The 26551-nt window shown below is 36.9% G+C and overlaps 1 long non-coding RNA gene across 1 annotated transcript in view; it reads right to left on the bottom strand.

The window, feature by feature from the left end:
- The window catches only part of LOC134737860 (uncharacterized), a 609803-nt gene that overhangs the window by 231098 nt on the left and 352154 nt on the right, over positions 1 to 26551 (bottom strand). Inside the window, exon 2 of the long non-coding RNA XR_010123249.1 lies at positions 17987 to 18167. This is a non-coding gene — a long non-coding RNA (uncharacterized LOC134737860). The remainder of the gene's footprint in view (positions 1 to 17986; positions 18168 to 26551) is intronic.

Below are 26551 nucleotides of genomic sequence, written 5' to 3'. Positions count from 1 at the left end.
AACCCAGAGGGTAGAGGTTGCAGTGAGCCAAGATCATACCACTGCACTCCAGCCTGGGCAAAAGAGCAAAACTCTATCTCAAAAAAAAAAAATAAAAAATTTAGAAAGAATGAGTGAGGCTTTTTAACAGGGGAGAACCAAGTGATCTCTCATTCATCCTTAAACATGATCATGTGTTTTCAAGGTTCAGCAGTGTTATGGGCTGAATTATAACTCCTCTAAAATTTATCTGTTGAAGTTCTAGCCCCCCGGTATTTCAGAATATGACTGCCTTTAGAGACAGGGTCTTTAAGAAGATAATTAAAATCAAATGAGACCATTAAGGTGAACTCTAATAAATATGGCTGGTGTCTTTATGAAAAGAGGAGATTAGGACACAGACTTACACAGAGGGAAGGCCATGTAATGACACTGCAACAAGACTGACTTCTACAAGCCAAGGAGAGAGATCTTAGAATAAACCAGCCCTGCTGACACCTTGATCTTAGACTTCTAGCCTCCAGAATTACGAAAAACATAAACTTCAGTTGCTTAAACCACACAATCTGTGTATTTTCCTATGGCAACCTTAGCAAATTAATAGAAGCAGTTATGCTGAGATAAGGAAAGGTCAAGAGAATCACAAAGCTGTTGGTCTTGTGTCTTTTCTCAGACACTGACTGAATCAATGCCAGCCACTGACTGCATCTGGGCAACACATCATGGGAGAAAAATGAAAACGTATTTCTGTAGTTTCTAACCCAATGCATTTCTAACCAATCTAAAGCTTCATACCTTCAATCACCTTCTTCTACTTATCAAAGAACATCTAATTACCGATGGTTCTAGGAGACCAATACAGTACTGTTAAGAATGGATTTCATGATATGCTCACTGAGATGAAATGTCAAGTAATATTTCATTCTGTGGTTAGTTGGGGGCAGATGAAACATTTTAGAAGATTCTGTCTCTTCTTTATATGAATCTTACCACCACTTCATTAACTTTATGTGATGCCTATTTGGATCTAATAAAAAAAAAAAAACATATTGCCAAAGGCTCAGGATGCAGTGGGTGGGGAACTTGACATTTAAAAAGGTCACAAAGATCAGGGACTAAATGTCTTCTACTGCTTCTTAGAACGGACCCCTTTGTAGTCTCCCTGATATGTGTGAATCTAGTGATGGTCATGTGTCTCAGGGAATGTGCTCCGTCTCCAAAAACCAGGGGCTCATTTTGTAGCAGTTTAGCATTCCTTATTTAAAATGTGGTCAGGCATGGTGACTCATGCCTGCAATCCCAGCACTTTGGGAGGCCAAGGTGGATGGATCACCTGAGGTCAGGAGTTCGAGACCAGCCTAGCCAACGTGGCGAAACTCCATCTCTACTAAAAATATAAAAATCAGCTGGGTATGGTGATGGGCACTAGTAATCCCAGCTACTGGAGAGGCTGAAGCAGGAGAATCGCTTGAATTCGGGAGGCGGGGGTTGCAGTGAGCTGAGATTGAGCCATTACACTCCAGTTGGGCAACAAGAGCGAAACTCTGTCTAAAAAAAAAAAAAGGAAGGAAGGAAGGAAAGAAATGAAAAAAAAATGCTCATAGAGCATTTACCTAGATTGATCTGGGTGCTGGAAATCCCATAAGATTAATTGTCCCTGAGAGATTTCCTAGACTTTGATGCTTGGGCTTGATGAATCCACCCATCCAGAAAGAGTGAGAAAGAGAGGACTTTGTGCCACCACTTTTTCTGGATCCCCTAAAGGGCCACTTTACTTACCCTTGGCTAAACTTTTCATTTCGCAGGGACTTAGTTAAGGAGACAGTCCCCTGTGAGAGAGACCATGCTTCTAGAATTTCAGGTCTATCACAGTCATCCTTCATCAGAGGATGATACCAACGTGATGAGCATTCAATAAAATATGTTTGAAAGTGTGGTCATGGGTTTTAAACTGACTTTAAAAGGAGAAGGTTTGTAGCTGAGTATCTTTATTCACTTTGTTCAGTCTATATCAGAAATATCTCCCCACCATAGATTGTTTTATATAGAAGATTGAGGAAACACGTCAGCACTTCCATATTACTTCGATCTACATTAACATACGTCAACTGAGAGTTCATCTGTGACACAGACAGAGTTCTGAAATGCAACTGAAGTTTTCTCCTAGAACTCCATCTGGCAGGAAGCTGAAAGGCAACCTTTCGCTCTTTCCCCAATTCTCCTGATTTATAGAGCAACATAATTGATAGGAATCTAGCTCTCTAACCTCAGAGATTTCTTCCCATTGACTAGTTTATCACATGATCAAAGCCTTCCTTGGCTGTCAAGCCTCCTCTTATTTTAGATAGCTTGTTGGAGGCTTTGCCTCTGTCATTTACCAAAATAGCTGTACAAGAAGCACAAGGCTGCAACAATTCCCCTATTCAGAGCTATAGAGAATCACTCTAAATCCTATTTAGGGGATAAGAATAAGTATCTGTATTGTACCTTCAGTGGAACCAAAGCTGATAGTGTCCACACCACATCTCTCTCCATGACAAGATAATCAAATCCACGGTATCATTTTTCATCAAGCAACTTATCATGTAAGTTTTCCAGCTCCTTTGTTACCATAAACAAATTATTGTGCACCTTAACTCTTAAAGAATTATTAACAAACAATAGATTCATTATGACATCCACATCATTTTGCAGGCCAGGATTAATTTCAAGCTCTCTTTCAATGACCCTTCTTAGCCAGTGTCTAGTGGCCTCTGCATAAAGCATTAGCATTTATCTTATTCTGGCTTGTCAGGTGACCGTTTGCTTTTCCATCCTGGCTTATGATCTTCTAATTAGGGATCTTGTTCTGAATTTGGAATTGCTATTACTGGAGAAAGAGAAGTCACTAATTGCTTTTTATCAAAATGCCAGAGGAAAGCAATAAGGCTAAAAAGGTTAGAGCATTTTATCATTTCTCAATCCCCAGAAGGATCAATAAATAGCTGTGAGTGACCACTCTTCTGACAGCACTTTCTTCTAAAAAACAATAACCACTGCAAAACAATAGAAAGTCATAGATTTTTTTCCTCCATTGGAGATGATAAGGAAGACACTTGATTGAATCTTTGTTCCCACAGCCGAGACATTCTGGTCATATAACCTACTTTTAAAAACGGTTTGGTAGGTGAGTGAGTTTCTACATTTCTAGCTGTGCCCTTACAAACCATCACATCTGTCATGTCAAAAGCTAAGGCAATGCAATACCCGTGCTAAAGAAGTGTAGGAGGCCCTGAACACTTTTATTCCACCCTTCCTGCCATAGTCCTAGTCCCAGCTGCCATAATCTGTCATCCTGATTGTGGTTCTCTCCCTGAACAAGTCTCTCTGACTTTACCTGTCGTTAAATGCAGAGTGCAAAGATGCCATCTCTAAAGTTGTCACCCTTCTGCTTTGAACCATTCCCTGGTTCTCCACTTCCTTCAGTGGAAAGTCCTAAATATGACATGCTATTTGAGGCCCTTCATGAACTTCCCCCATTGTAGCCTCATCTCTCATCACACTCCCTCTAGCCAGCAAGTCATTTGGAATTCACTGAATACACTGTGCTCTTGCCCAACCCCAGAACCTTTGTACTGGCTACTTACCAGGTTGGAATACTCTTTCCCCCTCCCACTACACTGGCCCTTCAGTCTCTTTTCTGAACCTACTAAATTTTCCTTTTCTAGCTTATCTCAAGAGAAGTCGCCCCACTCCTCTAAGACAGATGACTTTTTTTTTTTTCTTTTTGATATAAAGTCTCTCTCTGTCATCCAGGCTGTAGTGCTGTAGTGGCATGATCTCGAGTCAAGGCAACCTCCACCTCCTGGGTTCAGGCAATTCTGCCTCAGCCTCTCAAGTAACTGGGATAACAGGCACACATCACCACGCCCGGCTAATTTTTTGTATTTTTAGTAGAGATGAGGTTTCACCATGTTGGCCAGGCTGGTCTCGAACTCCTGACCCCAAGTGATTCATCCACTTTGGCCTTCCAAAGTGCTGGGATTACAGGCGTGAGCCACCGCACCCAGCCTACCTTCTTTCTTCTATCTATCTTCCTTCTTCTTCTTTCTGTCTTCTTCTGACAACTTCTTTCTGCTTCTATCATAGAAACATACTGCATTAAAATGTCCCCTTTTTTCTTTAAGCCATAAATCCAACAAGACAATAATAAAAACTGTTTTCTTCAAAGTTTTATTCGTAACACCTAGCCAACTACCTGGTACATTGTATAAGATTTTTATTTGCTATGTAGAAAATTATTACAAATTTAGCTGCTTCAAAAAACACACATTTATTATCTCAGAGTTTCAGCAAGGCAGAAATCCAGACGCAGCCTAGCTGGCTTCTCTGCTCGATTCTTACAAGACTGAAATCCAGGTGTCGGCTAGGCTGCATTATGATGTGGAACTTGCAGTCCTTTCCCAAGTTCATTCAGGTTTTTGGCAGAATTCAATCATTTGCAGTTGTAACATTTGGGGACCTGGGTGCTTGTTTCCTTGCTGGCTGTCTGCTAGGAGTTGCTCTTAGCTCCTAGCGGCTGCCCTCAAGTCATATCCACTTGGCACTCTCACAAGATGTTTATTTCTTCCAAGCCAGCAGGAGAGTCCCCTTCCAGTCAGCTATTATGGAGTGTTATGTATTAATAACATTATCATGGAGAATGACTATCCCTGCCACTTTTGCCATATAATGTAACCTAATCAAGTGAGTTACTATCCCTGATATTCACAGATCCACCCGAGCCCACACTCAAGCAGAGGTCATTATAGAGGGCACATACACGAGGAACAGGTATCTTCAGGCCATCTTAGAATTCTGCCTGACACACACATAACTACTTAATAAATAACTACTAAGTGCGTTAATGATAAGAGAACTGACTTATCATTAATAAATATAAAATATTTATTGTATTTATTATTATAAAAATAATAAAGCTGGAGTGTCATAATGGTGGGTAAGTTCCTTGATATCTGCCTCAATTTCTCTAATAAAGAATAATAGTAATAGGGCAAATAATAATTTCTCTTTTATATACCTAAAATGAATTATTGGAGAAATCACATAAAAATATTAATAGCTACTATTTATTGCCCACTACATAATAGGCATCATGTTAAGACTATCTCAATTAATCTTTAAAATGGCCTTGAAGGGATACTAGTATTATGTATGTTTCAGATGAGAAAATCAAGCCTGAGGGAAATTAAGGTGACCTCCCTGAAGTCATACTGTCAGAAGGGAGTGAGGCCAAGCATTGTACCCATATTGGTTTGATTCCAAAGCACGTGTTATTAATAACTTATCTACTGTATTTGGACATCTAAAAAGGATACTATATTATATTAAGATGATGATTTATTAGTATTGTGATTATTAATTTGAAAAAGTATTCATGTTACCAATTAAGTTACTCTTTAAGGCAGGAGTCAGTCTACTGTGCCCCATGGATCAAATCAGCTCCCTTGTCTGCTTATAGTACAGCCTATAAGCTAAGAATTATTTTTATACATGAACATTTATAATTAATTTGATGATGAGCAGCACTAATTTTCAATCCCAATTAAGTGAAACCCTATCTCCCAAAGAAGAAATTTCATTATTTTCATTAGTAGATGTGTATAGTAAAAATACTACTTAATTATTAATATATTTTTAATTTATCTGCCAAAAAAATGTAGATTTTCCATTCTTGTTATTTAAGTGCCTTTGTAATAGCCTTGATTTTGGTGTTGGCCCCCAAGGCCTAAAACGTTTACTACCTAAGTGACCCTTTACAGAAAAATTTTGCTGACCCCTCCTTTTAGGCAATTCAACCAGTAATAAGCATTGCCAGGCAGACTTACGTGTCTGACAAAGTCTTTCAAAATATGAAAGCAGCACAATGAAAATATCCCCTATCATAATGAAGACTGCTATATAATTCTAGGACTACATGTTACAATCTGCATTTGTGGCATAGGATACACCATCCCTTTCCAGACTACTCAAATTGGACTCAATTATTTTTGAGTAATTATCATAAACCCAAAACCAAGAACTGGCCTTTTGATTCATTTTCTCAAGCACCAGAGTCATCTTTCTCTATGCAGACAGCATTGTTGCATAATCACTGAAACAGACACACAAAAGGCAACAGAGGTCGGCCCATTCATATTCACTAGTGAGAATTTCCTCTACATTGAAAATGTACCAACCTTTCCCTGTGACCTCCGCAGATTCCTGAAACATAACACCTTTATCCTGACATTTACTGCATCATGTTGTCCCTCAGGACGTCAAAGAACAACAAGGAGGTCAGCTTCCAGTGTCAGAGTAAACAGCTGCCATAAATGGAGCCTGAAGGGTGACATCTAGCACTCTCATCCCACTCAAACTCTAGTCACCCAAACATTTCATCCAGCTGATGGTGCCCACAATCTCTCATGTAACAATCATTTCTTTGTGCTAAAAGTATTTTCTCTTCTTAGGTAGCAAATGTATCTGTGAGGTAGTTGTCAACATCTTATGATTTCTTCACTGAGAGCTTTGTTCACACCATTCTCACAGGAAGTTTTATGCATGCTTCAAGACTCAGCTCAAAGACAAACTTCTCCATGAAATTATCCCTAATTTCCTAAGGAAAAAAATAATTGTCCAGCTTTTATATTGTACATTTTGGATGGATAGCCACATATTATGTGTAGACTATAATTATTTATGTACATCACATTGCATATCACTAAAAAAAACTTCTATTAGTTTACCATGGCAACTGGGTTAAAATCTAAATTTCTTACCAGAACTCACAGGCCCCCATGAAATGGCCCTGCACACCTCTTTGACCCCATCTGTCTAAGTCTACTTCCTGTTGCTATAATAGAATACCACAGGGTGGGTAACATATAAAGATAAAAAAATGTATGTCTTACAATTCTGGAGGCAGGGAAGTGCAAGGTGAAGGGGTCCGCATCTGAAAAAGGCAGGCTCTGAGGGCAGAGCTCCAGCACACAGTTCTACTTTAATACTTCTTGAATACTCCATGTTTGCCCCTGCTTCCTGATGGTCACATTTGCTGCTTGTCCCTATGAGAACGCACTGCCCACAGATGTTTTACACAGCTGGCAAAAATTCACCTCTGCTGAGAGACCTTCTCTGATATGTTTTATTTTCTTTGAAGTGTCTCTCATTACCTGAAATAACTTGGTTTATTTATTTATTTAGGTATTTATTGTCTGACTCCCCAAAGAGAATGGAATCTTCATGACAGAAGGCATTCTACACGTCCTGTGCACCACCATATCCCCAAGGTCTAGTTTTATGCCCAGCCTATGGTTAATTTTTAAACAATCAACCAGTATCTTATTTTCAATGTTTTTATTGATTTTAAGCTCCTTCAAAGACAGAAACTTTATATTTTCTTTCTTATTTTTTTGCATTCTCCACAGAGTAAAGGAGCAAACTGTATTATACCTAGTACATAATCTATAATTACACCTTGATTGTTGACTATTAAAGTAATTAATTAGTCATAAACACTTTAGATTGAAGTACTTTACTAACATCTTTCTAACTTAGGTCATTCAAGAATGAGAGAGTCATTTACTATTGGTTTGTCTAAAAACACAAGCCTGTGAGATCTTCTTACATTATTTTCCATAGAAGCAAGGCTTTCTTCTCTGAAAAACACGTAGAACTTGTTATGCTCTTTTTATCTGATCTTTGTAAAAAGAAACCAGTCCTTATTAAAGATATGTAGCTGAATATTTTCAGAGTGATTAAAAATATCACACAATTTTAGCAATACTTTGTATGTAGATAATTAGGCTCTATCTATGAACACAAAACATTTTGAAGCAAAATCAAACTTGTGATTTACAAAAAAATTGAAATACCCCTTCTACAAAATGCAGCATAGCATCCATTATTAAACTTATCAACACAGATTCTGCAAACCAGACTAGTCCAGTTTTTCTTCTTTTGGAATACATTCATACCCAAAGGAGATGTGGCAGTTGCCATAATTATTTTTCTCTCCAAAGCCATCCTTGGTACTCACTGAAGCCTGCAATCTTGTCTAAACGTGCTACCAGAAGTGGTGTAGAGATTGACTCTAACCACAACTTTCTTAAAGAAATTCTAACGATGAACTTGCTTGAAACTGTTGAAGTTATCTGCTCTTGACTGATAGAATTTTCTAATTGTTATACTCTGTGTATTCCTTTTAGGGGAGGTCCCATACAGGTTTATATATTCTCTAAGAATAAAGAATGAGTGGCCAGGCGCGGTGGCTCATGCCTGTAATCCCAGCACTTTGGGAAGCCAAGGTGGGAGGATCACGAGGTCAGGAGATCGAGACCATCCTGGCTAACACGGTGAAACCTCATCTCTACTAAAAATACAAAAAATTAGCCAGGCATGGTGGCGGGCGCCTGTAGTCCCAGCTACTCGGGAGGCTGAGGCAGGAGAATGGTGAATGATGTGAACTCGGGGGGCAGAGCTTGCAGTGAGCCGAGATCGTGCCACTGCACTCCGGCCTGGGTGACAAAGCGAGACCCCATCTCAAAAAAAAAAAAAAAATGAAGAAAGAATGAGCAATATATATGTTTGCAAGCTCCACAAGGCCTAGGTGCTAATGAAGAGGAAAGAGGCAGCATGGTGGAAAGAGGACAGTCCTGGACTTTGGACAGTTCTGGATCCAAACCTGTGCTATGACCCTGACTGCCACCTGATCTGAGAAAAGTTAATCAACTGCTCTTAATCTCTATTTGTCCAATTATAAAAACCAAAGTTAATTATACTATACAGTTACAGTGAAACGTTAACATAATAATAAATGATGAGAAATGTTCCTTAACATAACCCAATGGATTGAATTACATTCCCCTCCATGACAATGTTTTATAGTGAATGAAGAGTTCTAATGGCCACACTGCTGTGTACTGAGTTGTTACTGAGATCCCAGCACTGTTCTAGGTATGTCACATGATTCTGATACTGCACTTACTTTATTACACCTTATGTACCCATGTATGTGTTTATTCTCCATTAAACTTGGACTCCCAAAGGACAAAAACCTTTATAAAGGCTTATAAAGGTTTATATAATAAAGAATTATATGATATATAATAAATTATTTATTATATAATGAGTATAAACTATTTATTTATATAATAAAGAATTCATTTATTCTTCTGTTTCTAGCACAGTGAATGGAGTCAATCACTATAATCACCGCCCTCTAGTCTCCTCAATGAATACATCTCGATTAATAATTGAAACTATGTCTACGTCAGTGGATGTATACTATACTCCTTACTTGCAATAAGATTCTGTACTTTCATTTTCAGTGAGAAACAAGGCATCATTTTTGTGACTTTGCTGTCAACCAATTTCAAGTATTTTTAGACCATGTATAACATTAGTACAGAGGAGATAAATGGTAGAAAAAATGTTATTTTCTAATGAGTCACTGGACTGGTGATCTGCTATGATGGTAAAAGGCACATTAGTGATTTACATTAAGTAGATATTTGCTGTTGTCTTTGGATTTTAGGTTCAGAAATTATTAGTAAATGATATAAAAATGACCAGGGGAAGACAAGAGAACTATTAGTCATTTTGCCTAAGTCAGACAAAATCGATTTGAAGAAATTATGAATCTAAAAATGCCCACTCCATTACTGAGGATCCTAAACATTCACAGCCCTTAAGAAGACGGGTAGTCTGACATCACACAGATCTTCAAAATACTGGTAATCTGAGTGGAGCAGTATTGGGCAGAAACATGGACTGAAAGTTCTGTTTCAAGTAAATTATTTCATGATGAATATGCTCTTGAAGAGGTAGGTGAAAACTGAGTATATTCCTAATAGTGAGGAAAATTATTAAAGGAAGGCAGGAATAATTGGATATATGGGAGCTTATACAGTCTGAGAAAATAAAAAGAAACAAAGACCTTGGCAGAAACTGCAGAAGAGGAGGGCAGGGGCCATGTCCAGCATCAGTACAGGTCTGTTGCACCTATGAAAGCATGTTCAGGGTCCATTCTGCTTTCTTTTAAGGACATAACTACTAAAATTAATATAGGAGCAAGTAAGTTTTTTTGAACTTGTCCAACATAGTGTCTGATTAAGCTAAATGAATGCTGCCTAAGAAGCATGGGGAATTTATCTTAAGAGTTTTAAAGTGAGCGAGTAGAAAGGGAAAGTACAAGAGACAAGGAGTTTCCCTGGCCCCATTGCCTATAAACTCATCTTCTTGTTGGTACCTCTCTTTTTGATTTATACCACTTTTTAGAATGACGATCTCTAGTCTAGGATGACGATGTTTGAGAAAGCTTTAACCCCAATTCTTTCTCAAGAAAACATTGAAGAGACATGGACTAACACACTGTTTTCCCCGTTCTTAATACATTTCTTCCCTTACTGCTTTTATATCTTCCCCTCTTTTTCTTCGAAAATATAATTAAACTCCAATCTGCTTTGGAATTACTCTCTATTCCCTCAAGATTCAGTTACATACATAGTATTCATCTCTCTACCTTACTAATTATTGGGCCTTAATTCTTCCTTCAAGGAACATCTGAAGTATTTTCCTTCTTCATGGAATTTCTAGTTTATTGCAGCTCAGAGTTCTGCCTCTTCTATAATTTACAGTATTTAATCACTCAGCAATAAGATTATATATTTTGTTATTTTTATAATTTATACTATACGTAGTATACCTTTTATATATATTTATTATACAATAAATAAGATTATATATTTCACAATATATTTTAATTTTTGTATTAAATTTTATGTTTTAATACAGTTACCATTTCATGTTTCTTATAGTTATATTTTCCAGCAAACAAGAGCTATGGATTGAATTCTTTGTGTTTCCCACAAAAGGCTGACCCATAGCTGTATTCAAAAACAGACATTAGGCCAGGCGTGGTGGCTCACGCCTGTAATCCCAGCACTTTGGGAGGCGGAGGCAGAGGCGAGCAGATCACGAGGTCAGGAGATGGAGACCATCCTCGCTAACACAGTGAAACCCCGTCACCACTAAAAATACAAAATATTAGTCGGGCGTGGTGGCAGGCGCCTGTGGTCCCAGCTACTCAGGAGGCTGAGGCAGGACAATGGCGTGAACCCAGGAGGAGGAGGATCTTGCAGTGAGGAGAGCTTGCACCACTGCACTCCAGCCTGGGCGACAGAGCAAGAGTCCATCTCAAAAACAACAACAACAACAACAAAAACACACACACAAACAAACAAAAAAACAGGCACTAATTTAGTGATTTATAATTGGTTCATTTGTATTTAATCAGTTCCTATGTTCCTATGTTATTCAGTATTGTATCTAAATTGTTATCCAGGAAAATAAAGACTGAGCATATTATTTTTGATTCTATCACTCAGAGCTCCTAAATCGCCATAAGCAGTATTGACTTACTGGTCATAGAGAACTAATATAGAAAATAACAGTGGCGGAAATTAAAGAAATTTAAAGCATGATACAGGAGCCCATTGAAAAAGCGTTTTATTTTGCTTAGTGGTGATAAAGCTGTTTTGAAAGTAGAACATCAGTCTCACCTAGGAAAATCATTTAAATTCTAGTATCCACTTATTGATGATGAAAATAAATACTGCCCATGTTTAGAGGCCCTAGAAAATTAAATTATGCAGATTAAGTTTACCCCCTTTAGACAACACTGGAGACCTTTCCCCCTGAGAACTGTTCTGCTAGCTTAAATAAATGTTTCTAGAATAAAGAAGTGTTAGCTATCAATAGTCTCTTAGATCTTAGGTTTCCTCAGCCTTCAGAAGCACTTTCTAATACCTTTCTGAACATATGTTCCTCACTTAAATGAGTCGAAATACATTAATTTTGAAAAATGTGTATCTAAATATGGAACAGATGGACACTTTGATGGTATTTTATGAGCAGGGACTTTTCAGCAGTTGCCTTCCTAGTGACCCATGCTTTATCTTCTTCATCTAATTACATGCCAGCATGTGCAAAGTGGAAAGGTTGGTGAGTTGCAGACAAAATACAAACATATTTACATTATTCTTCCCTGTTTTTCTAGTTTCCCTACCCACCTACAGGCAGGTGCTATTAGGCTAGCAGTGGTATAAGGGAACACTGTTAGCACCATGACCTTCAACAAGTAATTAAATCTTACTTCATTCAATAAATGAGTCCCTCTTTGTGTCAGATATTGTGTTAGACTCTAAGGATGGGAAAATGAGCAAAGCATTGACCACATTTTCATTTGTATTTTTCTGTTTATGGAGGAACATAACTGAGTAACAGGCAACTAAAATTTCTAACTCTATTTCATTGCTGTTTTCAATAAACATAAAAGTATCTCAGTAAACTGTAAAACATTATACAACCATTCATATCATTGTAGCTCATTCCATAAACACACATAATTTTCCATATTCAGAATATTTTGGACACAAAGGCCTAAATTGTCAAAGAAAAGTTTCTGGTTAACAAATGAACTTTTGCCTGAGATTGAAAAGATAAAGATCAAATAGAATCTCATCTAAATTATCACACTCACTAATAAGTTCTCCATTCCCAGTGTAATTTTAGCATGAATAATTCACTTTTAGATAAGATTCTCTGCCTTGTTTACAAATGTCATAATATAAAAATCTGTGCAATGGATTGTATAATTCCAAATATTATCTGCCTCTCCTTCTGGGATAATTATACTTCCCTGCTTCATGGATATCAGGCTTGGTTCTTAACTTGTTTTGGCCAATAAAATGTGAGCAGAAGCGACGTATGCCTCTTCTAAGCAGGAATTTAAGAGTTATTGTGCATTCCATCACCTTATTTTTCCCTTTATCAAAACACCATATCATCCAGGTCAACATATAAAATACAGATAAATTAGTAGAATTAGTAAGTGAATTGAAGAAACCTGCTTTATAGTCAACCAATATAAAAATTCATTACATTTCTAGATACCAGCAACACAATGTAAGAAAACTAAATTTATTTTTAAAAAGATGTCTCCAAACTCAGTGAGAAAGCTTTCAACACTAAGAATATATAAGATTTTAAAAACTGTTTTACAAATGCCCTTTTTACAAGTTAAAGATGTTCTCTTCCCTTCTACTTCTAGTTTCTTAAGAATTTTTTGTTATTTTTTAATTTATCAAGTGCTTTTTCTGCATATATTATGATAAATTATATAATTTTCTCCTTCATTGTTAATGCAATAATTACATTGATTTTAAGATGTTAAACCAATCAGCTGAAACCCATATGAAGAATAGACTATTATTATCCCTGTTTCATAGAGGAAGAAACTATGACACAGAGATTACAATATCTTGTCCAAGGTCACACAGCTGGCAAGTAGTGAAGCCAGAATTTGAACCCAAACGCCCTGGTTCTAGAGATGCTACACTTATCTGTGGAGTTTACTTCCAATTATCACCCTGGCACCTCATCAACTGTTATTAGATTATAAGAAAAATGATAAAACTATTATGTCTGCAATAGCTTTTATGTACATAAAACAATCACAGAAACCTATGGATAAACCTGAAAGAATCATCACCTGTAGCAAAGCATTCACCACATTTTAATTTGTATTTTTCTGTTTATTGGGGAGCACAACTGAGAAAAGGAAAACTGATTAATACAGATCTGAGATCTATAATCCTGAGATCTATAAATTTGGAGACTTTATTTCTTATAAAGGATTACAGACAACAAGGCAGCTTTCCTGACAGGCTGAGAAGCATAACTTTTGGTAGAGCCCAGAAACAGGCACTTTGGAGGAGGATGGGTTGCGGCAGGAGCTTTACAATGAATGGGTTAGCTAAACACACATATTCAACAGGTTATTGGAAGAGCTATGAATGTTCATGAAGTAGGGTGGGGGGGTCATGCACATGCATGGTAAGCAAACATGAATGTTACATGTGTCCCATGTTCACTTTGGGGTGGAGACTTAACATTTAAATGCATTACAATTAGGTTCTACGTGTACAAAGGCATTACAATTAGGTTCTACATGTAAAAAGGCAAAGCAGGGACATGAAAACAGTGCACAGCCTCTGTAAATTGGCCAGAAGCAGTCCATGGTCTCCATAGTCATGGTCTGTTGTCAGGAAAAAGTCACAGAAATCAGTCTCTTGTCCAATCAAAGCTACAGTTATGGCTTGTGGACCAGGGAAGCTGTTAGTCAGTGTTTGATGGTGGATGAGCTACAATGCTTCAACATTACTTATCTCAAGGGCAGTGCTTGTCTAGCTGCTAGAGAAAAACAACAAAAAGACCCTGTGGCAATTAAAACATAGTTTATTCTTAAAGTGTAGGGGTGCGTGACTTAACCCTTGCCTGGCATGGCATTAGGTCTTATTTATCATTTAGTATCTTATTGCCAATAAAGAGTCAATTCTGTCAGTCTTACAGTCTCTATTTTAACATTAATGCTGGTTGGGAACTCAGTTTTTAAGGTTTCTCTGGGGTCCCTTTGGCCAAAAGGGTGTTTGTTTAATTGTTTGAGGGGCTTAGAATTTTAATTTTAATTCTCATAACACATAGTAAGAGTGCTACATCAATTGAAAAACTGGAAGATCTCTAAACAGAAAAACTAATCATATTATAGTCTTACTTCTTGATATGATTTGGATCCGTGTCCCCACCAAATCTCATGTTGAATTGTAATCCCCCGTGTTGAAGGTGGGCCCTGGTGGGAGGTGACTGGATCATGGGGGCAGAGTTCTCATGAATAGTTTAGCACCATCATCCTTCGTCACAATAGTGAGTGAGTTCCCATGAGATCCGTTTATTCAGAAGTGTGTGGCACCTCCTCTCTCTCTCTCTTCCTCCTTCTCCAGCCATGTAAGAATATCTGCTTCCCCTTAGCCTTCTGCTATAATTGAAAGTCTCCTGAGGTGAGGCCTTCCCAGAAGCCACTATGCTCTCTATACAGCCTGAAGAACTGTGAGCCAATTAAACCTCTTCTCTTTATAAATTATCCATTTCAGGTATTTCTCTGTCCCAGGTATTTCTTTATAGCAATGAGAGAACAGACTAATACACCTCAATAGATATCTTAGTTGAGATGTTAAGAAGCTATTGAATTATTTGAATTTGCAATATGTTGGAATGGAAAATGCTCTAAATATAAATGACTATGAAGGGTACAACATTGATGTGTGAGTTATTTATTGCTGTGTAAAAAAAATTACTTTAAAATTGGTGTCTTAAAACAACAAGCACTTATTATCTAATGGCTTTTAATGGGTCAGCAATTTGGGAGAGCACTAGTCCAATAGTTTGGTTCAGGGTCTCTCATGAGTTTGGGGTCCGATCTCAGCTAGAATGGCAATCATCTAAAGACTTGCCTGGGGCTGAATGATTTGCTTCTAACATGACTGGTTGATAGGAGGCCTCAGTTCCTGACTACATGAACTTCATAGGGCTGCTTGAGTAATCTCACTGCCAGGCAGTTGGCTTTCCCCAAAGTGATCCAACATAAAGAGCAATCAAGATAGAAACCACTATGCTTCTTTTCTGTATATCACAAATTCTCCTTTGTATTTTTCTGCTGTACAGTTTTTTCTGCACATCCATCTCTGTACTTCATAACTTTTGCTTTATTCTATTCATTAGAAGCATCATTAACTCCAGCCTATACTCAAGAGACACTCCATCTCTTGAAGGGACAATTAACAAAGAACTTGTAGACATACTTTTAAAACCCCATAGTTGGTAAATGTTTTTTAATTGAAAGATAACTCATTTGTTTTTGCCTTCTCCACTCATTCCCATTATTATCATTGAGAAATCTGTACCTTGATCATTCGTAAGAAAATACTCAGCTGTTAGAAGCTTAATATCACTTTGTTTCTTGTAGTTGGTATTTTTAAAAGAATTATGGAAGAAAGGAAACTTGGATAGATTTAGGACTTAGCATATAATGTAGCCCATTGTTTAAATCAAGAATTGGGGATATTGGTTCTCTATTTCCTTCTTAGTCTAAACTTATCTTTTTCTCAAGGATAACTGATTTATTTATTCATTTTATTATTTATTCATTCATTTTTATAATTTGTAAGCTTAATTATTTAAATTGGTTTTACACATTAGCTATGTGACTTTCTGTTTGTTTTTAAGACAGGTTTTCACTCTGTCACCCAGGCTGGAGCGCAGTGGCACGATCACAGCTCTCCGCAGCCTCAAACTCCTGGGGTCATGCAATCCTCCCACCTCAGCCTCAAGAGTAATTGAGACCACAGGTGCACACTACCACACCCAGCTATTTAAAAAAATTTTTTTTTGTAGAGACGGGGTCTTGGCTTGTTGCCTAGGCTGGTCTCAAACTCCTGGACTCAAGCAATCCTCCCTCCTCGACCTCCCAAAGTGCTGAGATTACAGGAGTGAGCCACCACCCCTGGCCATTTTTTAAAAAATTTATTTTAAAAAAGAAAGACCCACTTTTTATTAACCACTGCAAATGTACACTTTTCCCAAATTCAACCTAACCTTGAGGTAAGTTGCTTGTATCAGTTGGGAAGTCTTATTCTTACTGCAGAAAAATATCCATTTTTCAAACTAAAACCTATTTTTCAAAGAGATATTATATTGGAAAAAAAGGAGAATGACAATTTTCCACCTGTGAAAATGACCTGTCATTGGCACGAAGAGATATGATATTTGAGCAGAAAACATTTATTTCAACATTTTCCCCAGGTTGAGAAAATTTTCTTCTATCTCATCCTTTAAACACTTAATCCATATCAAGGACTTTAGGCAGCTAGGATAAAATCTCTAGTCTATATGTCCTTGACTTCTGTTCAGATATTCAGACTACTTCTCATTGTTGAAATTAGCTTTCTTACTGTTTACAGTGCCTTTTCTCACTACAGATGTGAAGTTGAAATTCTCAAAGAAACGTTAAAACACACAGCCATGCGCAATGTAAAAGAATGTTTCTTGACACATCCTAAATTAAAAATTTTGAGACTTGATAAATAAATTAAATATTTTAATATTAAATAAATCTAGTCATAAGAAAATGTGAATGGTGTATCATGATCAAAAAAGATGACAAGGATGAATACCCAGCTTGTTCAGTTTTCAGAATTTTAATTCAGATTGAACCTACTTGGTGGTCAATGTTTAGGACAGAATAAAAAAAGACCCAAAAATCTAAGTAATTGAAGAAAAATACCTGTCATTCTCTCCCTTTGCATTGTGGCTTAAGGAAAAAAAAAAAAATAAAAGCCTAGTTTCATTGTGGCAAGCATAGGGTAAAGAAGAGATCATTGGTATGAATTTTTGAAGTGCCACAAAAGCATCTTAGACAGAAAAACAAACATTTTTCTATTCTAGAGAATCTTTATTGGTCACCGCATTCTAATCTTGAAAGTAATGGAATGAAATCAGCATCATATTTCTTCCATCATTCACCTTTGCCTCTGAGCAACTAACCTCTATGAGATGCTACTTTAAATACAGAAAGCTTTAGAGAAGACGCTCCTGGGCTATGCACATAATAACATAACTGGACTTCTAGCTAACCACCCTATCACATGCCCAAAAGATAAAAACAAAAGATTCACATATAGATAACATTAGTCTTAGATGAGACCTTTAGGCAGCCTACACAGTGCATTGCAACGGCCTCAACAATGGCCCTGCTGCCCCCTAGAGTGCACTTGCTGAATTCCTTGGAGAATGTTTTTGTTCACAAAGTTTTTAGGGTAAGATGGGATTCTACAGGCATTTAATTGGCAAGAGCTAGAGAAACTTACCTTTCTGAAATTCACCATAAAATCTCATACAAGGAAGAACAGTAAATCACCCCATATGGTTTTTGAATGCCCTAAACAGTCATAAGTGAAAAACCTGCTTATAATTATCAAAGTCCGGGATCTAACGCTATCTTGCATAGGCACAAAACAACTTTTGCAAAGTTTCAATACACACTGCATTTTATAGAACTGTAACTCATGGTAAATCAAGAGAAAAATTCTACCTTGCTATCTTCAGGAATGTATCAAGAGTTTCTCCTTTGGAAAAACTGTGTCTTTGCGTGTGATGTGGCTCGTACAAGGAATCTGTCAGCATGCATGTGCCGCTGTGGCATTCAATGATTCTAAGGTTAATTACAGGTACAAGCAGCTGGCTGTTTCAAGATATCTTCTGATGTGATCCACCTGAATATTTAAATATCAAAGAAATAAATAATGTACTGGTTATTATTTTTAGTTTAAGTTACTTTCCTTTCATTTTTCATTTTATTACATTTAGGGATATGTTTTTATTTTTGTTGAAATTTGTTATATTATGAAGAGAATTTATTTCAGAATAGCATAGAGGCTGTTTCAAAATAGTTGTTATTAAAAAATAAAGTCCAATCAGGGGATGAAAACCACTGGGAAGAAATTAGAATTTCAGACTCTACTGCTGTTTGTTCTGATGTATTGGTGTATTTATTAACTGTAATTTGATCTCAACATAATCAGTTTCTCTCTCTCACTGTGTCACTTCTCTCTCTCTCTCTCTCTCTCTCCCCTAAAACTCCTAAAGCAATTCCTTCTTTTTCTTTTATCTTTGTTAACTTAAAATCATCTGTGTTTTAAAAACTGTATTTCTATAATATGGAGATATATCTATATCTATATATATTCATATACCTATATATCTACATAAATTTATATATATCTATATATCTATAAAACAATGACAATTCATATATACGTTTTTTTTTTTGAGATGGAGTCTCACTGTGTCGCGCAGGCTGGAGTGCAGTGGCATGATCTCGGCTCACTGCAGCCTCTGCCACCCGAGTTCAAGTGATTCTCAACCTCCTGAGTAGCTGGGATTACGAGCACCTGCCACCATGCCCGGCTATTTTTTGTATTTTTAGGAGAGACAGGGTTTCGCCATGTTGTCCAGGCTGATCTTGAACTTCTGACCTCAGGTGATCCACCCATGTCGGCCTCCCAAAGTGCTTGGATTACAGATGTGAGCCACCATGCCCAGACTATTTCTATAATATATGTTTCTATAATATAGAAATATAGGGATGTAGGAATATATACATACATATATACGTATCTGTGTGTGTATATGTGTGTGTGTACATATGTGTGTCTGTGTATACATATTTCTACAAATACTCTTACCCAGCAAGGGCTAATGGTCAATATTTTATTCCAAAATCCTTCCACTCAAGGTACTTTAAGGAACAAATATGAAAAACTTCTTCAGTTTGTGGCCAGATTGTTGCTGAAGCCCATTTTTCCCAGTCATCAGTTAAATAATAAACTCTGTCTGGTACTCAGGAAACCAACAATGAGAAGCTAAATTTGTGCCTCCTAACAGATGTTTTCAGCCGGGAAAGCACTGACGCACTTCATGCAATCTTTTTCAGAACAAATCACAAACTTTTTTCAAACTCTGACCCATAATCACAGGCTCAGTTACTAAAATGTGAAGGAAAACAAAGGCAAAAAGAAAGCTCATTCTACAGGTAATGCTTTGTGACACAGGCTATAAGCAGTGAGGAAAACAGAATATCAGCTATCTGTTTTACATTCATCAGTGAGTTGTGATTTGTTTTTAATCCAGGCAGATTTGTTGAGTACATACTATAAAAGAAACAGACATAGTCTATAGAAATGGCTCAGGACAGCATTGTCAATATTAAACTCTTTAAGAATTCAATGCAGAGTCAATAGCATATGCAGCACTTTAAGTCTCAAAAATGAAGAAAGACAAAAAGATAAGATTTTATGGGTATTGCTAGAGTCCAGACTCTTTTTTTAAGTGAGGAGAAGTTGGCCATGTTGTCTGGTAACATCTAACAGGTCCAGTGGTGCAGATCCCCAAAGTCTAATTCCAGCAATGAAATCATTTCTTTCATAGTCTGTATTTCCCCATGGAGTTCAACCAAAGTGTTCTATCAATAAAATGGCATGCAAGAAACACTATTCCACCTCTCAAGCACTGAACTAGAACAAATATTTATGTGGCAATATGGCCTGCAAATTTCAGCTGGTAAAATAAACAACAGAAAAATACCTACAATGAGTTTATTGCAAGCATCTGGGTATTTAAAAGCATTTTTTAGAAATTACTTCATCAATCTTCAAAAAATCCTTAAAGAATGCCCATTTTATAGAAAGGTAAAGTAAAACATACAGAAGCAGAAGCTGGACTGCAATGGGTATAGAAAAAGTTTGCATAATTTTGTCAGTTTTGAATCATGAATCTTTACAATCCTTGAGAAACAGACTAGACGGACTTGGGTCTGTCTTCAACAGTCATATTTTCTGGTACATCTGATATGACTACATTTATATTAGCAACTCATGGAGACTTTAAAGAGGATTCTAATAAAGTCTCTTTAGATATGATTTAATGCTACCTGTCAAGTAAAAATTGTTTTACATCACATCTTTCTAAATAGGTCATGAAGGTCTGTGCCCCTTGAGCAGTTTGGGGTATCCATTTTATGTGTCCTGTTGGAATGTGGTAGAGTACGAAAACAAAGGGGGTAACCATATATTAATTTATGCAAACTACCAGTGTGTCAATTGTATCTTTTCTTTCCAAGTACTTTGTGCCCATTACGTAGATACAGAGAAAAGGTCAAGAGCAGTAATGGGACAAAGCAGTAGGAAGGTAGACTTTGAAAGCACATCTGGTTACAAGATCAATTTTCAGTGTCGTCTCACGGCCCTGAGAAAGTACCACAGGAAAGTTTCTGTGCTAACTTACCAAGATCTCCAGTCCTATAATGAGGGTCAATTTGAGCCAAGTTTACACCAGTCACTTACAAAATAGGTGGGAAAAGTGTTTTTGTTGAAAATTGCAAGCAAAGAAGAAACTGATAACACTTCCCCATTTCCCCATTCATCCTCACACCCATGGTCTTGGCCAGGTTGGATGTCCTCCCAACCCACCCAGAGGATGGGTTCACTACGTGGCTCCTCCCTTTGCTATCCTAAGACAGACAGCGTAATAGGGTTGTGTGGCAGGGTCTCAAATATCAAGAGTGGGGTTAACTTATTTCTGGTGTAGTTTCTCCAAAGTTGCTATATCCAACAGTTATATCTCCTTGGCTTATTTTCTCTAAGGTTTAATCAGAAGATTGAGAGTGGAGTGAAAGACTAATCACTTTTGGCTTACCTTCTTAATTTTATCTAGTGAGACTATATTTGGCAAAGTTTGACATCAAAAAAATTCTTGTTAGATCTAGCTAGCTGAAGTTATCTCTACTTTATTACATATTTCAAATCAAAATACACACCTAACTACAAATAGATCAGCATTCTTTGATTTTTTTTCCAAAAGAAATAATCATAATATTCTGTGGAAAATTCTTCCCGTATTGACTGACATTATTTTCCTCTTTCCTTATGGGCTGTCTGTTCCCAAGGAGAAGGATAACCACAAATACATCTTTAAGATATGTACTATACTGTATTGCAAGTAATCTCTGACTTTCGGTTTCTTCATTTGTGAAATGGGGAGAATGATACTTCACAGGATTGCTGTGAGGACTGAGTCAATGAATGTAAAGTGCTAAGTACAGGGATGGACAAGACAAGAGAACACTCAATGTTTTTACCATCGCCATGAGCTCTCATCAGATCACCTGCTGAACACATTCATTTTCACCTCCAGATGTTTTTCCGCCTTTCTATATCCTGCCTTTGCCCTTGGAGGTTGACCTTGTCTCCTGGCTTCAGGTTTGGGTCCGCTAACAAAGAACTCCATAAAGGGGCTGGGGGAAGGCTACCCTGTATCCTCCTCACACCATTGAAAATAAACCCTTCTGAATAATTCTAATTTGAGTGTACCACCTGTTTTCTAATGAAACCCTAAGTTATAAATTCATTTTTATAAGCATTATCTTCATCAAAAAGTTTAACATTATAAAATAAAAATTGTATACACAATTACCTAACTTTATAAGGTTATATCCACACATGTCATTTGAAGGAAGACTCAAACTGGATAAAATTTGCTTCTATTCAGTCTCAATTACCATGTAAGTCTAAATTACAGTTTCAGCCAAGCAAGAAATAAAGGTACTTTAGCTGATATTCAAGAAGGGTATGGTTTTCATAAATGTTGAAGATGAGATTTAATATAAGCCTTTACTCTGATAAGAATTCTTTCTTAATGGCTTCTTTTAAAATGACTAATTTGGCTATTTCCATTGTTCATTTTCGATGTTTAAAACAATGACAATTCATTCCTTTTGCATCCCATTCAAAATATTGATACCACACAACTTCTAAAAGTTCCAGGGTTTTTTGTTCTTTTAGTTTCAGAATGTTTTTATTTGCTATACTACTTTTCTAACATTTATCTATTGTTACTATTATCTGCATCTTGTCTGACAAGAATAATATTCCTGGATGAGAAATCAAAAGACTTGATTTCCGGCTCCGACTCTTCTAGTTGGTTATCTGTTGTTACATAGATGTGGTTCCTAATGCGGCCTTCCTGCCACCCTGTGCCTAAATGTCCTCATTTGCTAAAGAAGAATATTTTATGACACGCTCACCTCCTTGGATTGTTTTAAAAATCAATACAAGAGAATATAGGTAAAAGTACTTTGCAATACTTAAAATTATATACAAATGTGAGGACTTTTAACATACACACCATCAAATAAAGATATTCTACTTTATTTGTGTGAGAAAAATAACTGAAATGTCCTTTGTTTCAAAGCACATTGATACAATTTCAGGTATCTGAATTAACAGAAAAAATAATTCAAGCACATGTAACTGATAGAATTTTTGTAGGAATTGCTCGGTTCATCTCTACAAAGAGTTTTGTTGGGAGTTATCTATTACTCTGAGTAAATTTTCTCAGTTCATCTTTCCATGTTCTCATTGCTTCCAAGACAAAACACAAGATGGTATAGACAGGTTGGTCTGAAAGATTAGAAAAGATTTTTAAAACATGGTAGTTCAATGGACAAGAGCTAAGAATATTTTACTGTACCATTTTCTACCTGAATCTATAATCGGGTGTATAGTGTATTCCAATAGAGAATGAGAGAAAAGTGAGTAAAATACTGTCTAATCTGTTTGAAAGGAATACCTAAGGTTGAGTAATTTATAAAGAAAAGAGGCTCACAGTTCTGCAGACTATAGAAGCATGGTACCAGCATCTGCTTCTGGTGAGGGCTTCAGGAAGCTTCCACTCATAGCAGAAGGGGAAGGGAATTGATATTACATGGCAAGAAAGGAGGAAAGAGAGAGAGAAGGGAGGTGCCAGACTCTTTAACAATCTGCTGTCACTCCATGAAGGGTCTGCCCATATGACCCAAACTCCTCCCAGTACGTCCCACCCCCAACACTGGGATCAAACTTTAACATGAGATTTGGAAGGGACAAATATCCAAACTACATCAAATACCAAGAGAAGAATGTCCCCAATTTTGTCCTTGAATGAAACATAAAACCCTGTTCATATATAAAATGAATATTTACAAGTTCAGAAATGCACGAACATATATATTTAGCTTGATATCATCAGAAATCTATATGCTATTAACTTCCTTAAGCCTCCCTTTCCTCATTCATTCAAAATAAAAGCATTCATTGCAGACCTACCTACTAGCACTGCCCTAAGAGCTACAAATTCTGTGATAAATTTTTATTTTATAAAGTCCTTAGACATGCGAAGATTGCATTCTAGTAGTGGAAAACAGAAAATAAACTAATGAATGGAAAAGGTAATTTTAGATAATCCTTAGGCCTGTGAAGAAACATTGAGGTGATGTGATCAACAGTGCCTGGCTAAAGGGATTAATTAAAATTGGATGGCAGTCTAGGAAAACCTCTCTAAGGAAGTAACATTTGACTTGAGATGTGCATGAAAAGATAGAGCAAACCAAGGAAGGATCTAGAGGCAGATTTCAGGATGACGAAAAAACAAACAAAAAGGGCAAAAAGCCTGGAGGCAGGGCTAAACTTAGCATGCCCGCGAATAAAAGGCTAGTATGAATAAAGGAGAATGTGCTATAGGAGATAAGAAAAGTAGTCATGGGAAAGTCCATGGAAGGCCCTGTGAGCCATGGTAAGGGCTTTGCATATTAAGTAAAAAGATAAGCCAGTAAAATATTTTCAGGAAATAAGTGACACCCATTCCATCATGCAATATTCATTTAGAACCATCAATATACCAGGAATTCATCTAAGCTGAAGATTTTGTAACTGTAGGCAAAAATTCCTGTCCTGATCTATAGGGATGTCCTTCTAGCTGCTGTGGAAAGGATTTACATGGGAACAGTATTGGAAGCTGTTGAAGCTTACAGTAGTAATTCAGGCAAGAGATGGTGATGGTTTGTCTAGGGTAGCGACAGGGGTAACAATTTTATTTAATCATAGGTTTCCTGGGAGCATGACATCCTTCAACATTATGCTGCCATATAGTAAATGTCCCCAAAATTATAACTTTTATTATTACAGAACAGCAAAGAGGATAACTCCAAATTTCACTGATTGTAGGGTTACAAATTCATTGGTTCCAGAAGAGAGGAACAGAAGCTGCAAATAACTGGCTATTTATTAACAGTAACTGGCACAGCTAAGATAAGGGTAGGAACTGACAACAGGAAGTCTTCAGATTTGAACAGTGACGTCTTGGCACCATTCATTTTTCTCTGGATGAGGAAAAACATAGAGTGGAGGAATGGAAAAGGATATAAATGTTGGAGTGGTGTGGTTAATAATAGCATTCCAAAGGTTTATTCGTGCATTTATTGAGGACGTTGAGGAAATTACATAATCAATTCCAAATTGTTGTTTAAGAAAATACAATACTAGTTAGGATTTTTTTAATCTCTTCAATGGAAAGATACAGATATAGACACAAATATGTGTACACACAAACACATGAATATATGTGTGTTTATTATTTTGCTAAAACATTCCAAGTAAACTACAGATACCACCACCGCCCCCAAATGCTACAGCATAGATAACCTAAGACTAGAGACATGTGCCCACAATATTATTATCAAACAAAATTTACTAATATAATTAATGCATAGTCCATATTAAATTTCACCATTATCCCAACAGGGATTTTAAGGAGTTTTTTTTAAAATCCAAGATCCGGTTAAAATTCCACATGATATTTACTTGTTAAATTTCTTTTAGCTTAAGCTGACAATTCTCTTTGAATAAATTATGACATTGAAGGTTGCAAAATGCTGGTTTTTAAGTGTGTCATTTCTTCTATACTTATTTGCTGGTTTTTAAATGACGTTTTGTTATAAAAACATTGCAAATACATTTTAAATATCAAGAAAATCAAAAGAAATTCATATGACTAATTTTTCTATTAAACAGGGAAGATTCCTGTGCTGAGTATTTGTTAGTTTTGCCAGCCCAATATGTTCTCTCTCTCTCTCTCTTGCTTTCTGTGTGTGTGTGTTCGTGTATGTGTATGTGTGTGTGTGTGTGTGTGTGTGTGTATTTTGTTTTTGTTTTTGTTTGCACCATTTCAGATAGCAAAACCTTAGTTTTCTTTTCTTTTATGGGATCCTTACCATCCTGTTCATCTGTTCATGTGGTTTGGAGAGGGGAATTTCCCTCCTTTCTTTTTCCTTTTTTGAGACAGGGTCACGTTCTATTGCCCCAGCTGGAGTGCAGTGGCACAATCTTCGCTCACTTCAACCTCTGCCTCCCAGGTTCATGTGATTCTACTGCCTCAGCCTCCCAAGTAGCTGGGATTACAGATGTACACCACCACATCTTGCTAACTTTTGTATTTTAGTAGAGATGCGGTTTTGCCACCTTAGCCAGGGTGGTCTCTAACTCCTGATCTCAAATGATCTGCCCGCTTCAGCCTCCCAAAGTGCTGGGATTATAGGCTTCAGTTGCTGCACCAGCCCCTCCTTTCAACTTTTAAGGATAGAGACATAACCCATGACTGACCAATTACAGAATTCTGCATCCATGTCCACAGAACAGGGATAGGCACATGACCCAAGTGAGGTAAAGGGTTTTGTTGGAACTATTAGAAAGGAGATGTTATCTTTCTCTGGCACTGTTAAATGCAGAATAAGTCTGGAATTATAAATAAATAATTCATAATTACTGAATGAGACCAGCTGATCTGAAAAAGAAGAAAAGGAAAGCATTATCAAGGCAAGAGACGGACAAAGAAAAGTTGAGGATTGAGGTCATCAGTCAAACCCTTGGACCCAACCACTCCTGGAGCTGGTCTACCTCCAGATCTTCAGCCAAGTTAAGCAGTAAATTCCCTTTACAGAAAAAAAAAAACAAAAAAACAAACAAACAAACAAAAAAAAAACACGCACACATTGAGTTGGGTTTCTGTCTTTTGCACCTAAATCACCCAGCTAATAATACACTTCTTAATCTTTATAAAGTTTAGACTGTTAGGCCTTTGATCCAGTCTCCTTGATTCATACATTAAAAAGTTCAGCTCCAGAGAAATTCTGAAAATACGGAGACTGCACAGCTAGTTAGTTGCAGAACCACAAGCAAAAATCAAGTTTTTAGACTCTCTGTTTAATGTTCTCTTCTACCCTTTGTTA

This window comes from Pongo pygmaeus, chromosome 12, assembly GCF_028885625.2.
Source record: "Pongo pygmaeus isolate AG05252 chromosome 12, NHGRI_mPonPyg2-v2.0_pri, whole genome shotgun sequence".
Classification (NCBI taxonomy): domain Eukaryota; kingdom Metazoa; phylum Chordata; class Mammalia; order Primates; family Hominidae; genus Pongo; species Pongo pygmaeus.
Note: the sequence above shows the minus strand (reverse complement) of the source record. Positions and strands in the feature narration are given on the sequence as shown.